The following is a 12,905-nucleotide window of genomic DNA, read 5'->3' as shown; positions in this document are numbered from 1 at the left end:
AGGGAGCTGGAACAGAGTTCTATGCCCTCCAGTGTAGTTCAGCTGTCCTATTTCCAGATAACGTCTGTCCGCTCTACCCTCACCAGTGTTAGGCCGAAGCCAGCATTTCATCCGCCGGGTGTTAGGGAGCTGGAACAGAGTTCTATGCCCTCCGGTGTAGTTCAGTTGTCCTATTTCCAGATAACGTCTGTCCGCTCTACCCTCACCAGTGTTAGGCCGAAGCCAGCATTTCATCCGCCGGGTGTTAGGGAGCTGGAACAGGGTTTTGGATCGCTTGGTGCTTTTTGTCCGCTCTACCCTCACCAGTGTTAGGCCGAAGCCAGCATTTCATCCGCCGGGTGTTAGGGAGCCGCAACAGGGTTTTGGATCGCTTGGTGCTTTTTGTCCGCTCTACCCTCACCGGTGTTAGGCCGAAGCCAGCATTTCATCCACCGGGTGTTAGGGAGCTGGAACAGAGTTCTATGCCCACCGGTGTAGTTCAGCTGTCCTATTTCCTGATAACGTCTGTCCGCTCTACCCTCACCAGTGTTAGGCCGAAGCCAGCATTTCATCCGCCGGGTGTTAGGGAGCCGCAACAGGGTTTTGGATCGCTGGGTGCTTTTTGTCCACTCTACCCTCACCGGTGTTATGCCGAAGCCAGCATTTCATCCGCCGGGTGTTAGGGAGCCGCAACAGGGTTTTGGATCGCTTGGTGCTTTTTGTCCGCTCTACCCTCACCGGTGTTAGGCCGAAGCCAGCATTTCATCCGCCGGGTGTTAGGGAGCCGCAACAGGGTTTTGGATCGCTGGGTGCTTTTTGTCCACTCTACCCTCACCGGTGTTATGCCGAAGCCAGCATTTCATCCGCCGGGTGTTAGGGAGCCGCAACAGGGTTTTGGATCGCTTGGTGCTTTTTGTCCGCTCTACCCTCACCGGTGTTAGGCCGAAGCCAGCATTTCATCCGCCGGGTGTTAGGGAGCCGCAACAGGGTTTTGGATCGCTGGGTGCTTTTTGTCCTCTCTACCCTCACCAGTGTTAGGCCGAAGCCAGCATTTCATCCGCCGGGTGTTAGGAAACCGCAACAGGGTTTTGGATCGCTTGGTGCTTTTTGTCCGCTCTACCCTCAACGGTGTTAGGCCGAAGCCAGCATTTCATCCGCCGGGTGTTAGGGAGCTGGAACAGAGTTCTATGCCCTCCAGTGTAGTTCAGCTGTCCTATTTCCAGATAACGTCTGTCCGCTCTACCCTCACCAGTGTTAGGCCGAAGCCAGCATTTCATCCGCCGGGTGTTAGGGAGCTGCAACAGGGTTTTGGATCGCTTGGTGCTTTTTGTCCGCTTTACCCTCACCGGTGTTAGGCCGAAGCCAGCATTTCATCCGCCGGGTGTTAGGGAGCTAGAACAGAGTTCTATGCCCTCCGGTGTAGTTCAGCTGTCCTATTTCCAGATAACGTCTGTCCGCTCTACCCTCACCAGTGTTAGGCCGAAGCCAGCATTTCATCCGCCGGGTGTTAGGGAGCTGGAACAGAGTTCCATGCCCTCCGGTGTAGTTCAGCTGTCCTATTTCCAGATAACGACTGTCCGCTCTACCCTCACCAGTGTTAGGCCGAAGCCAGCATTTCATCCGCCGGGTGTTAGGGAGCCGCAACAGGGTTTTGGATCGCTGGGTGCTTTTTGTCCGCTCTACCCTCACCGGTGTTTGGCCGAAGCCAGCATTTCATCCGCCGGGTGTTAGGGAGCCGCAACAGGGTTTTGGATCGCTGGGTGCTTTTTGTCCGCTCTACCCTCACCGGTGTTAGGCCGAAGCCAGCATTTCATCCGCCGGGTGTTAGGGAGCCGCAACAGGGTTTTGGATCGCTTGGTGCTTTTTGTCCGCTCTACCCTCACCGGTGTTAGGCCGAAGCCAGCATTTCATCCACCGGGTGTTAGGGAGCTGGAACAGAGTTCTATGCCCACCGGTGTAGTTCAGCTGTCCTATTTCCTGATAACATCTGTCCGCTCTACCCTCGCCAGTGTTAGGCCGAAGCCAGCATTTCATCCGCCGGGTGTTAGGGAGCCGCAACAGGGTTTTGGATCGCTGGGTGCTTTTTGTCCACTCTACCCTCACCGGTGTTATGCCGAAGCCAGCATTTCATCCGCCGGGTGTTAGGGAGCCGCAACAGGGTTTTGGATCGCTTGGTGCTTTTTGTCCGCTCTACCCTCACCGGTGTTAGGCCGAAGCCAGCATTTCATCCGCCGGGTGTTAGGGAGCCGCAACAGGGTTTTGGATCGCTTGGTGCTTTTTGTCCGCTCTACCCTCACCGGTGTTAGGCCGAAGCCAGCATTTCATCCGCCGAGTGTTAGGGAGCTGGAACAGAGTTCTATGCCCTCCGGTGTAGTTCAGCTGTCTTATTTCCAGATAACGTCTGTCCGCTCTACCCTCACCAGTGTTAGGCCGAAGCCAGCATTTCATCCGCCGGGTGTTAGGGAGCCGCAACAGGGTTTTGGATCGCTGGGTGCTTTTTGTCCGCTCTACCCTCACCGGTGTTAGGCCGAAGCCAGCATTTCATCCGCCGGGTGTTAGGGAGCCGCAACAGTGTTTTGGATCGCTTGGTGCTTTTTGTCCGCTCTACCCTCACCGGTGTTAGGCCGAAGCCAGCATTACATCCGCCGAGTGTTAGGGAGCTGGAACAGAGTTCTATGCCCTCCGGTGTAGTTCAGCTGTCCTATTGCCAGATAACGTCTGTCCGCTCTACCCTCACCAGTGTTAGGCCGAAGTCAGCATTTCATCCGCCGGGTGTTAGGGAGCCGCAACAGGCTTTTGGATCGCTGGGTGCTTTTTGTCCTCTCTACCCTCACCGGTGTTAGGCCGAAGCCAGCATTTCATCCGCCGGGTGTTAGGGAGCCGCAACAGGGTTTTGGATCGCTTGGTGCTTTTTGTCCGCTCTACCCTCACCGGTGATAGGCCGAAGCCAGCATTTCATCCGCCGGGTGGTAGGGAGCTGGAACAGAGTTCTATGCCCTCCGGTGTAGTTCAGCTGTCCTATTTCCAGATAACGTCTGTCCGCTCTACCCTCACCAGTGTTAGGCCGAAGCAAGCATTTCATCCGCCGGGTGTTAGGGAGCCGCAACAGGGTTTTGGATCGCTGGGTGCTTTTTGTCCGCTCTAGCCTCACCGGTGTTAGGCCGAAGCCAGCATTTCATCCGCCGGGTGTTAGGGAGCTGGAACATAGTTCTATGCCCTCCGTTGTAGTTCAGCTGTCCTATTTCCAGATAACGTCTGTCCGCTCTACCCTCACCAGTGTTAGGCCGAAGCCAGCATTTCATCCGCCGGGTGTTAGGGAGCCGCAACAGGGTTTTGGGTCGCTGGGTGCTTTTTGTCCGCTCTACCCTCACCGGTGTTAGGCCGAAGCCAGCATTTCATCCGCCGGGTGGTAGGGAGCTGGAACAGAGTTCTATGCCCTCCGGTGTAGTTCAGCTGTCCTATTTCCAGATAACGTCTGTCCGCTCTACCCTCACCAGTGTTAGGCCGAAGCCAGCATTTCATCCGCCGGGTGTTAGGGAGCCGCAACAGGGTTTTGGATCGCTGGGTGCTTTTTGTCCGCTCTAGCCTCACCGGTGTTAGGCCGAAGCCAGCATTTCATCCGCCGGGTGTTAGGGAGCTGGAACAGAGTTCTATGCCCTCCGGTGTAGTTCAGCTGTCCTATTTCCAGATAACGTCTGTCCGCTGTACCCTCACGAGTGTTAGGCCGAAGCCAGCATTTCATCCGCCGGGTGTTAGGGAGCCGCAACAGGGTTTTGGGTCGCTGGGTGCTTTTTGTCCGCTCTACCCTCACCGGTGTTAGGCCGAAGCCAGCATTTCATCCGCCGGGTGTTAGGGAGCTGGAACAGAGTTCTATGCCCTCCGGTGTAGTTCAGCTGTCCTATTTCCAGATAACGTCTGTCCGCTCTACCCTCACCAGTGTTAGGCCGAAGCCAGCATTTCATCCGCCGGGTGTTAGGGAGCCGCAACAGGGTTTTGGATCGCTGGGTGCTTTTTGTCCACTCTACCCTCACCGGTGTTAGGCCGAAGACAGCATTTCACCCGCCGGGTGTTAGGGAGCTGGAACAGAGTTCTATGCCCTCCGGTGTAGTTCAGCTGTCCTATTGCCAGATAACGTCTGTCCGCTCTACCCTCACCAGTGTTAGGCCGAAGCCAGCATTTCATCCGCTGGGTGTTATGGAGCCGCAACATGGTTTTGGATCGCTGGGTGCTTTTTGTCCACTCTACCCTCACCGGTGTTAGGCCGAAGCCAGCATTTCATCCGCCGGGTGTTAGGGAGCCGCAACAGGGTTTTGGATCGCTTGGTGATTTTTGTCTGCTCTACCCTCACCGGTGTTAGGCCGAAGCCAGCATTTCATCCGCCGGGTGTTAGGGAGCTGGAACAGAGTTCTATGCCCTCCGGTGTAGTACAGCTGTCCTATTTCCAGATAACGTCTGTCCGCTCTACCCTCACCAGTGTTAGGCCGAAGCCAGCATTTCATCCGCCGGGTGTTAGGGAGCCGCAACAGGGTTTTGGATCGCTGGGTGCTTTTTGTCCGCTCTACCCTCACCGGTGTTAGGCCGAAGCCAGCATTTCATCCGCCAGGTGTTAGGGAGCCGCAACAGGGTTTTGGATCGCTTGGTTCTTTTTGTCCGCTCTACCCTCACCGGTGTTAGGCCGAAGCCAGCATTTCATCCGCCGGGTGTTAGGGAGCTAAAACAGAGCTCTGAACTGATAAGAACAGACGGTACTTCTTTACTTTCACGGCGCCAGCATGGCGCCGCTCGTCAGAGTCCCCTTGCGGGGCTCGCTTCGCTCGCCCACGCTGCGGGCTCGGTGGCTCGCTACGCTCGCCACGCTAATTAAAATCAACTCCATGCCAACATGGATAGTGGAGGTATGAACTATCCATGTTGGCATGGCGTTAACTTAGTTTATTTTACTTAATTAGTGGCGAGCGTAACCCGGAAGTACGCGCGGCGCCATGCTGGCGCCGTGAAAGTAAAGAAGTACCGAACAGATACTACACTTGATCTTAGCCAAAAGTCCGAGAAGCGATCCGGAAGAAGAACTTCAGAAAAATGCAAAGACAACTGCAGTCCCTTCAGCACCTCCAACAGTGTGGCTGGGACGTGAAAGATGACCTGGAGGAAGCCAAAAAGAACCTGAAAAGGCACTTCGAGGAAGAATCCAGACGCATAATCTTCCACTCCAAGGTGGAGAACATGGAGAGGGACGAGAAATGTAACTCTTTCTTTTTCAGAAAGCTCCACTCTGGACACACCCCGGTGACCGAGTTGCGAGATGAGACAGGCACCCTCAGACAAGGAAAGGATGGAGTGATGAAGGTCGCGAGAGACTACTACAGAGACCTCTACTCTCCCAAGGAGACAGACAGCGACGAAGCTGATAAGTTCCTGTCAGGTATCACTAACACCATTGATCCCACAGGCAGAGCAGCTATGGACACTCCCTTAGCTTTGGCAGAGGTGCTCACCGCCGTCAAATCCTTTAAGCGGGACAGGACCCCGGGCAGTGATGGCCTCCCTGTGGAACTCTACGACACACTGTGTGATCTCATCGGCCCGGACCTGCTCGAGCTCTACGACGAAATGATAGCGGAAGGCAAAATGCCCCCCTCGCTGATCGAAGGAATGATCACAATCCTCTATAAGCGCAAGGGGGAGAGATGTGAGCTAAAAAATTGGCGGCCAATCTCGCTCCTGAACGTGGACTACAAGATCCTTGCCAAGGTACTGACCAACCGGCTGAAGGCTGTCATTGGGCAGATCGTTCATCCAGACCAAACCTGCGGCATCCCTGGCCGAAGGATCGCAGACAGCCTCGCCCTCCTCAAGGACACGGTCCACTACGTGAAAGACCGCAATGTGCGCGGATCAGGAAAAGGCCTTTGACCAGGTTTCCCACGAGTTGATGGGCAAGGTACTGCGGAAAGTAGGGCTCGGAGAATTGTTCTGTTCATATGTTAACCTGATGTACCTTGACATCCACAGCTTGGTGCTGGTGAACGGCTGGAAGACTGACCCCTTTCCGGTCCTCTCCGGGGTCAGACAAGGCTGCCCTCTTTCACCTCTTCTTTTTGTTTGTGTTATAGAGCTCCTAGCCATAGCCATCAGGCAAAATCCAGATATCCAGAGAGAGGGATCACCGCACCAGGTCCGGGACACCCAGAGGTCAAGTGCTCGCTGTATATGGATGATGTCACTGTCTTCTGAGCGGATCATCACTCGGTGGCAGCACTCGCCCAGGTCTGCGAGGACTTCGGCCGAGCTTCGGGGGGCAAAAGTCAACTGCGGGAAGTCAGAGGCGATGCTCTTCGGGCAATGGCACCTGGCGTCCTCCGTGCCATTGCCCTTCACCGTCAAGCCCGACCTCATCAAGATCCTGGGAGTCTGGTTCAGCGGAGAGGGCGCGGCCCTGAAGTGCTGGGACGAAAGACTGGCAACGGTTCAACAGAAAATTGGACTATGGAGCCTCAGAGCCCTCACCATCGAAGGTAAAACACTGCTACTGCGCAACGAGATCCTCCTCGTGCTGCAGTGCACCGCGCAGGCCTGGCCACCACTGGCAGCGGTCTGCAAGGCCATCACAAGGGCAGTGTTCCACTTCATCTGGGGCTCCAAGATGGACAGAGTAAAGTGGTCAGTCATGTACAAGGAACACCTTAAAGGAGGAAAAGGAGTCCCAGACATCCCCACCCTGCTGCGAGCCTTCTTTGTCTGCAACTGCACCCGCAGGACACTTTGCCAGAAATCTAATGACTCAGAAGGTATCTCCATGTCCTGCTTCTTCCTCCTACCCCTGTGGAGGACCCTGAAATGGGACAAGTGGGACAGCTCCTTCCCTTACAACTGGGACACTCCCTGGTTCTACCTGGAGGTGACCAAATTCGTGAGGGAGCACCAACTGGAGGGAGTTAAGCCTGAACTATGGAAACAAAAGACTATCTACAAGCTCATTCGAGCCAAAGACGGAATGGAGCCCATCGACGGGCTCCCATCAGCAACGGCAAAACAGACTTGGGAAAATGTGGCCTCAAAGAGGCTCACAAACAAACACAAGGACATATCATGGATGGCTATCCGTGGGGGGACGGACGGACTGCCCCTCAGGACATTCATGCACGCCCGCAACTTGTGCAGGTACAGACATTGCCCCTGGTGCGTAGCTAAAGAGGAAACAGCTATACACCTTTTCTGGGACTGTTCCTACGCACAGATGCTGCTGGATGCCTTGGAACTTGAACTTAGAGAGAGTGTACCAAGGAGCAGCCTCTCATACCACTCGGTTTTGTACGGACTGTTCCCCGGCACCCATACCTATGGAGCCACCCAGGAGGCCTGGCGCCTCATGAACTGTGTAAAGGACGCTTTGTGGAATGCCAGGAACCGGCTGGTCCTAAGGAGAGAGAAGATGTCAACTCAGGACTGTCGCAGGCTGATTCACAGCCTGCTTAGAGACTATTCTACCAGGGACAGCCCTGAGGGAGAAGAGGATTAACACCCCCCCCCCTCCCATCTTCCCCTAGATGTTCCTGTCTTGAATAAAGCCTTGGGCCGTGTCTCCTCCCCCCCCCCCCCTACCCTCTTTCCACACCCCATTGATCATAGCTATTGTCGTGATTGTTGTTATTTCTGTTGCTATTACTGTTCTGGTTGTCGACGTTCTTCTCTCCTATTCATGTACTCCCATTCATGTTCTCCTATTTATTCCCCCACACCTCTTTGTGTCTGTCCTAAATAAAGCTGCGGCCATGTTCCCCCCCCCCCACCCCTCCTGACCCTCCAACCCTCCCTTCCCCTCCACACCCATTGCTTTATCTTACAGGAAATGATTGAAATGTGTCTAGATAGCGAAAACAATGTATGGCTTAGGAAATCAGACCATTTAATATCTTGAATGTACTGTACTGTATTGTATTGACTTGTAACTGTGCTGCGTCACAGAAATAAGCGAAATGTAATGTATGTTTTTTTGTATATTCTTATGCAAAGAGCTTGCTCTGTCTACTCCACGCATTGACCTGGTATTGCAGTACTTCCAGGACCGGTGCACCTTCCTAATCTATTATCCAAAAATAGACTGTCACGGACCCACCGGTCGCCTGCTCCGATACGTCAATCCGAGCAGCGACGGCCGTGACTGGGGTTCACTCAGGACACTCGGGTCCTTTCCTTGAGGTACACTGCCACCAGCCAAAACCTGATTTTAGCGCCTGAAACTGCGCAAGGGGCGGCTTGGCTCGCCCCTGACCACACAATACAAGATAACAATGGTAACGTTTTCCAGCCTTTCTCTTCTGAGGCTAATGAGTCTTAGGAACACAGAACCAGAACTGGGAATATGTATTATTTATTCCTAGAAATACTACTGAGCTTTAAACAAAATGGTTACAAGACATTACAATGATTTTAAAAGTACACACAATGATTAAATGCAATATCAGAAATAAAATAAAAGTAAAAAATGACAGAACCTATCTTACACTTAAATACAGATCCTGACGTGGGGGGGTTCTCCACAAGAAATCTCTCGTCGCCTACAGCCTGTTTGCTAGACCCCCAGGTAGTGACACCGACTATAGGGAGAAAGGTCTTAGTTATACCTTGCAGACTCCCTCATCCCTCCCACCCTTGGGATTCCACTCTTTCCATGCTGAAGGAGTGTGGAAGGTCCCTGGCAATGTATCTTCTACAGTCTGCTGTTTTCAAAGTGATTGATCCTCCTTCCTTGCATAGCAGACCCACTGATAAGAGATGTGAAGGAAGGGGACAAACTCTAACCTCTTCTCCTGGACCATGGTTTATGAGGGGCTCAGATCTTATCTTACATCCTAACTCCGGAGGAGTCCACAGATGTCACACTGAGGGAATACAGGCCTCAAACTCAAACCAGGGTCACCTACAGTTTACATACAAGACATGTCCTGATTCCAATACTCACAGGAGACATAACTATTACACCAATATCAGACATACATTGATTGAACAGATAATCATAACAGGAGGCATACGTTAATTTGATCGATCACCTGATCTGATCGTTACACCTCCCCCTTTTAAAATGGCGCACAGAGGCGGTGACCCACGTCACCGTCTCATCAGTGCGCTATTAACTACATCACCTGGACAGGTAGCAGTGGTCTCTGTGCTGAGACAGACTGCCACTGATTCTGCGGGATCTGTACTAACACTTCACTATACTTGACGTCTGTCATGGCACCACCTGACGCCATAGCCGTGGCTAGGGTGGGCAATGGGCATAATCCCTGTCCCTCTCGCAGGAGATGGCAAACTAAAAGCACACAGGTGTCCTTGAACCCATAGTCTGTGAGCACACTGATATAGTGGGAGCTGTGTCCATCCCGGCTGGTATTGACACAGCCCACCACAGCTGTGCGTCGGACTCCTGGACACGGATTCTCCCCTGCAGCTGGCAGTTTGGCCTTACTCACTGAGATCAGTACCAGACCATTCCGCCACACCCCAAACGGCCATCCCCCTGGGACTCGTAACTCAGCACGTTTAACTATACCACAGGTGTGGGGCATTCTCCCAGCACTATATACAGACTTAAAAATGTCTTCCCAGCACCTCTCCTGAGCTGACTGACCCCCCCTCCCCTTCACTGGGGGGAAGGTCCACTCACTCAACACCTCACATCTCATCCTTTTGTGAGGAGATTCGCTCTCTGTGTCTGTGTGTGTGAATTGTGAAGGGGGGCACGTTTCTGCAAGGGGGAATACCAGCAGGTCATTGTCCCCTGTCTTGGGAACATCCCAGCTCAGCTTTCCTGAGGTTAATATAGCTGAGTTTACCTGTGCTTCGCGGGCCCTCCCACCCTTCTGGTTACTCACAGCAGCTTCCCTACTAGCCACTGGCTCTATTCCTGAAACAACCCTCTCACTGTACCCAGGGGTATCTTTCCCACTTCCCAGGTATGGGGCAGCCTGTGCAGGGTTGGTTCTCAGTTCTGCGTGGAAAGCCAAGCTTTCCATGGCAGTCCAGGACACCTTCCTGATCCTGACCTTCCCTCCCAGACCCGCAGGTTCTGTGGCTGGGATGGTGCCACTGAGGTTCTCAGGAGAGGCATCCGTTATCCAGTGACGCTGGAAAAATGCACTCTCTGGAGGATTCTCAGTGTCTGGAGGGAACCCCTGCTGTGTTCCTGTATCTGTGTTTGTGTGGCTACAGTAAGGAGGGGGGTTTGGGGGAAAAGCTGCAGTAAGGGACACTCTCTCCCTATCTGACAGGTCTACAGTGCACACAGGACCCACCGGGTCACTTATTATACCTGGTACCACATTTCCCACAGTAGCGCAAGACATCACATTATCAACAGTAACATCAATATCATAACCTGGGGAGACATCCTGCAATACCTGCAAATTAGCCTGTGCATCTTCCACAACACATGGGGCCCATCCTGCTGGCTTACAATTGCACCGTGGCAAAAACGCTATATCTGGATCCCATTGTCTCTGAGCAGGAATGGGGTTATCTGAGCATGTTGTCACCATTAACTTATTGGCAGGTACATGCTCTGCCTGCAACCAACTCAGATCTGTCCCATTTGCGCAGTTAGCGACCCCTGGCCCGATGTCACAACCAGACATCACTGGAATAACAGGGTTAACTTCTAGCACAGCAACCTTAATGACATCACCAGCAGCACTCCTACCACTGGTGAGTGAGGGTGTCTCATTCCCAACTAGATTAGGGCATTCATTTAACCCCACAAACTGGCAAGGATTACCCACTATACCTGTCTCTAATTCACCCTCCACCTCCACCGAAGGTACGGCACTATCACAGATCATCCCAGGGGCTTCACACAAAATAACAACATTGCAATGTTCAGCATGGTTACATACTACCTGAGATGCATCATATGGTTCAGAAGGGTTAGCGACAGATATGTGTGGAGTTAATAAAAGTCCCACATCAGTAGTCCCACACATACTTGTGTGCATACAGTCAGAAAGTCCCATTCCTATTTCCGACATAGTCTCTTCCCTGCATACTTTCACTATGCAGTCAGCCGCTTCCGGCAACAAATCTGGAGCAACGGGTGGGAACATGCTGCTCACATCTTCCAGCAGTTTAAACTGGGCCTTGTGATGTGAGGTCTCCTGAGCAGGTTCCATGACTGCTGTAGTAGGCAGAGGCACCTTGCCCTGGTGGGGCACCCCTGGTGAGAGCAAGCTGCTGACATCCTCAGCTTCTGCTTCTCTCAACCGTTTAAACTGGAACTTTGCTTTCAGAGCTGGTAACAGCAGCTGTTCTAGGCGACGCCACTCCACACCTATCCGGCGGCACTGATCTCCCCAAAATGGGGTATCCAGCTTTCTCCAAGCATCGACCTCCTGCTGCGCAAATTTGTAACATTGTCCCAGTTCTCTCAGCAGCACCCAAGGAGACGCGGATGGACCCCAGAAATGAAATGCTGCACGATACTGGCTGAAGGCATTGCACTCATCGTCCCTGGCCTGGGTGAGCTGCATGATCATCTCCCCACGAGTATGGTTGTGGCAGGAGATACCTTGCAGCTGGCATTCTTCCGTTAGTTCCTCTGTGCTCAGTAGGGTAAACATATCATCATCCTCCACTGGGTCAATATACCCACTGGGCTCTTCTGGTGCTGTAGGGGATTGGTACTCTGCAGTCTCCCTGACTGCCACACATCCTACAGTCTCCCTGGTGCTAGCAGAGATGTCACCTCTCTGAGCATCGGTTGTAGTGTCCAGGGCCAGCTCATTACTCACAACCAAGCTGACACTCACTTGGCTTCCTCTGTCTGCTTCCAAGACAGGGAACTGTGCATGACGCGGTCCAGTGAAATTCGCGTCAGCGGTGATTTGGGACCTCTGTCTCTTGTTAGGCTCCCCATGATTGATAACAGAGTCCACATCATGATCCAACACATTATTTACTTCCGCAGACAGTAAAAGTTCAGTACGAAGCCCATCTCCTGCTAACTCAGTAGCCACGGCAGATAAAGTCTCACGTAAAGGTTCGCCATCATGATGCCCTGTATCCCTCCACTGGTTCACCAACAGCGATCCGGCCTCTGAGCCTCACCAGCACCAACTGGTGCTCACGCTCAGCCTGACGCTCTGCAGCCTCAGCCTCTCGTACGGCTTTGCGCTCCGCAGCCTCTCTGTCGACAATGCCTTGGCAGAACTGCACCAGCTGCAAAGCGAATACGGGGTTCACATTCTTAATTTGCCTGCTAGCAGCTAGAAGGTCGCTCTGCAGTGTAGACTTGCTGGGTCCAGCAGAAGGGTTTAACCCTGGCGCGGCATCGTTTGTACTGTCCAGTGCTGACTGAGCCCCTGGGGTAGGATTGTCCATGGACTGGTTTCCTCCAGCAGCTAGAGTCCGATCGGCATCCACGAGTGCCTGAATCAAACGTTTTCTACTCTGGCCAGACCAAGGGATATTCCTCTGCATACACACGACCGCCAGGTCATCTCTCCTCATCTGCTGGTAATCAGCCATCCTGAGTCTCACACTTGTCAAATAAAATGATAGGAAAGAAAAACAAGAGAAGGGAGGGAACAGAAATTGAATCCACTGTGTGACTTTTAAAACTATAGTAAAGCTCTGAGTTCTGATTCTGGTGATGTGGGTATTTCTCACAAAATTCTACCCACACTCACTTAAGTTCTTAAAGAGAAAAATGAATTCTTTGCCACCAAATGTCACGGACCCACCGGTCGCCTGCACTGATACGTCAATCTGAGCAGCGCCGGCCGTGACTGGGGTTCACTCAGGACACTCGGGTCCTTTCCTTGAGGTACACTGCCACCAGCCAAAACCTGATTTTAGCGCCTGAAACTGCGCAAGGGGCGGCTTGGCTCGCCCCTGACCACACAATACAAGATAACAATGGTAACGTTTTCCAG

General features: G+C 53.0%; 1 pseudogene; it reads right to left on the bottom strand.

The window, feature by feature from the left end:
* Window positions 1-4,909: 4,909 nt before the first annotated feature.
* LOC146044483 (U2 spliceosomal RNA) lies at window positions 4,910-5,036 on the bottom strand (annotated as a pseudogene).
* Between the last annotated feature and the right edge of the window lie 7,869 nt (window positions 5,037-12,905).

The sequence above is a fragment of the Crinia signifera genome, chromosome 19 (genome assembly GCF_055691185.1).
Source record: "Crinia signifera chromosome 19, ASM5569118v1, whole genome shotgun sequence".
In the NCBI taxonomy this organism is placed as follows: domain Eukaryota; kingdom Metazoa; phylum Chordata; class Amphibia; order Anura; family Myobatrachidae; genus Crinia; species Crinia signifera.
This window is presented reverse-complemented; position numbering and strand designations above follow the sequence as displayed.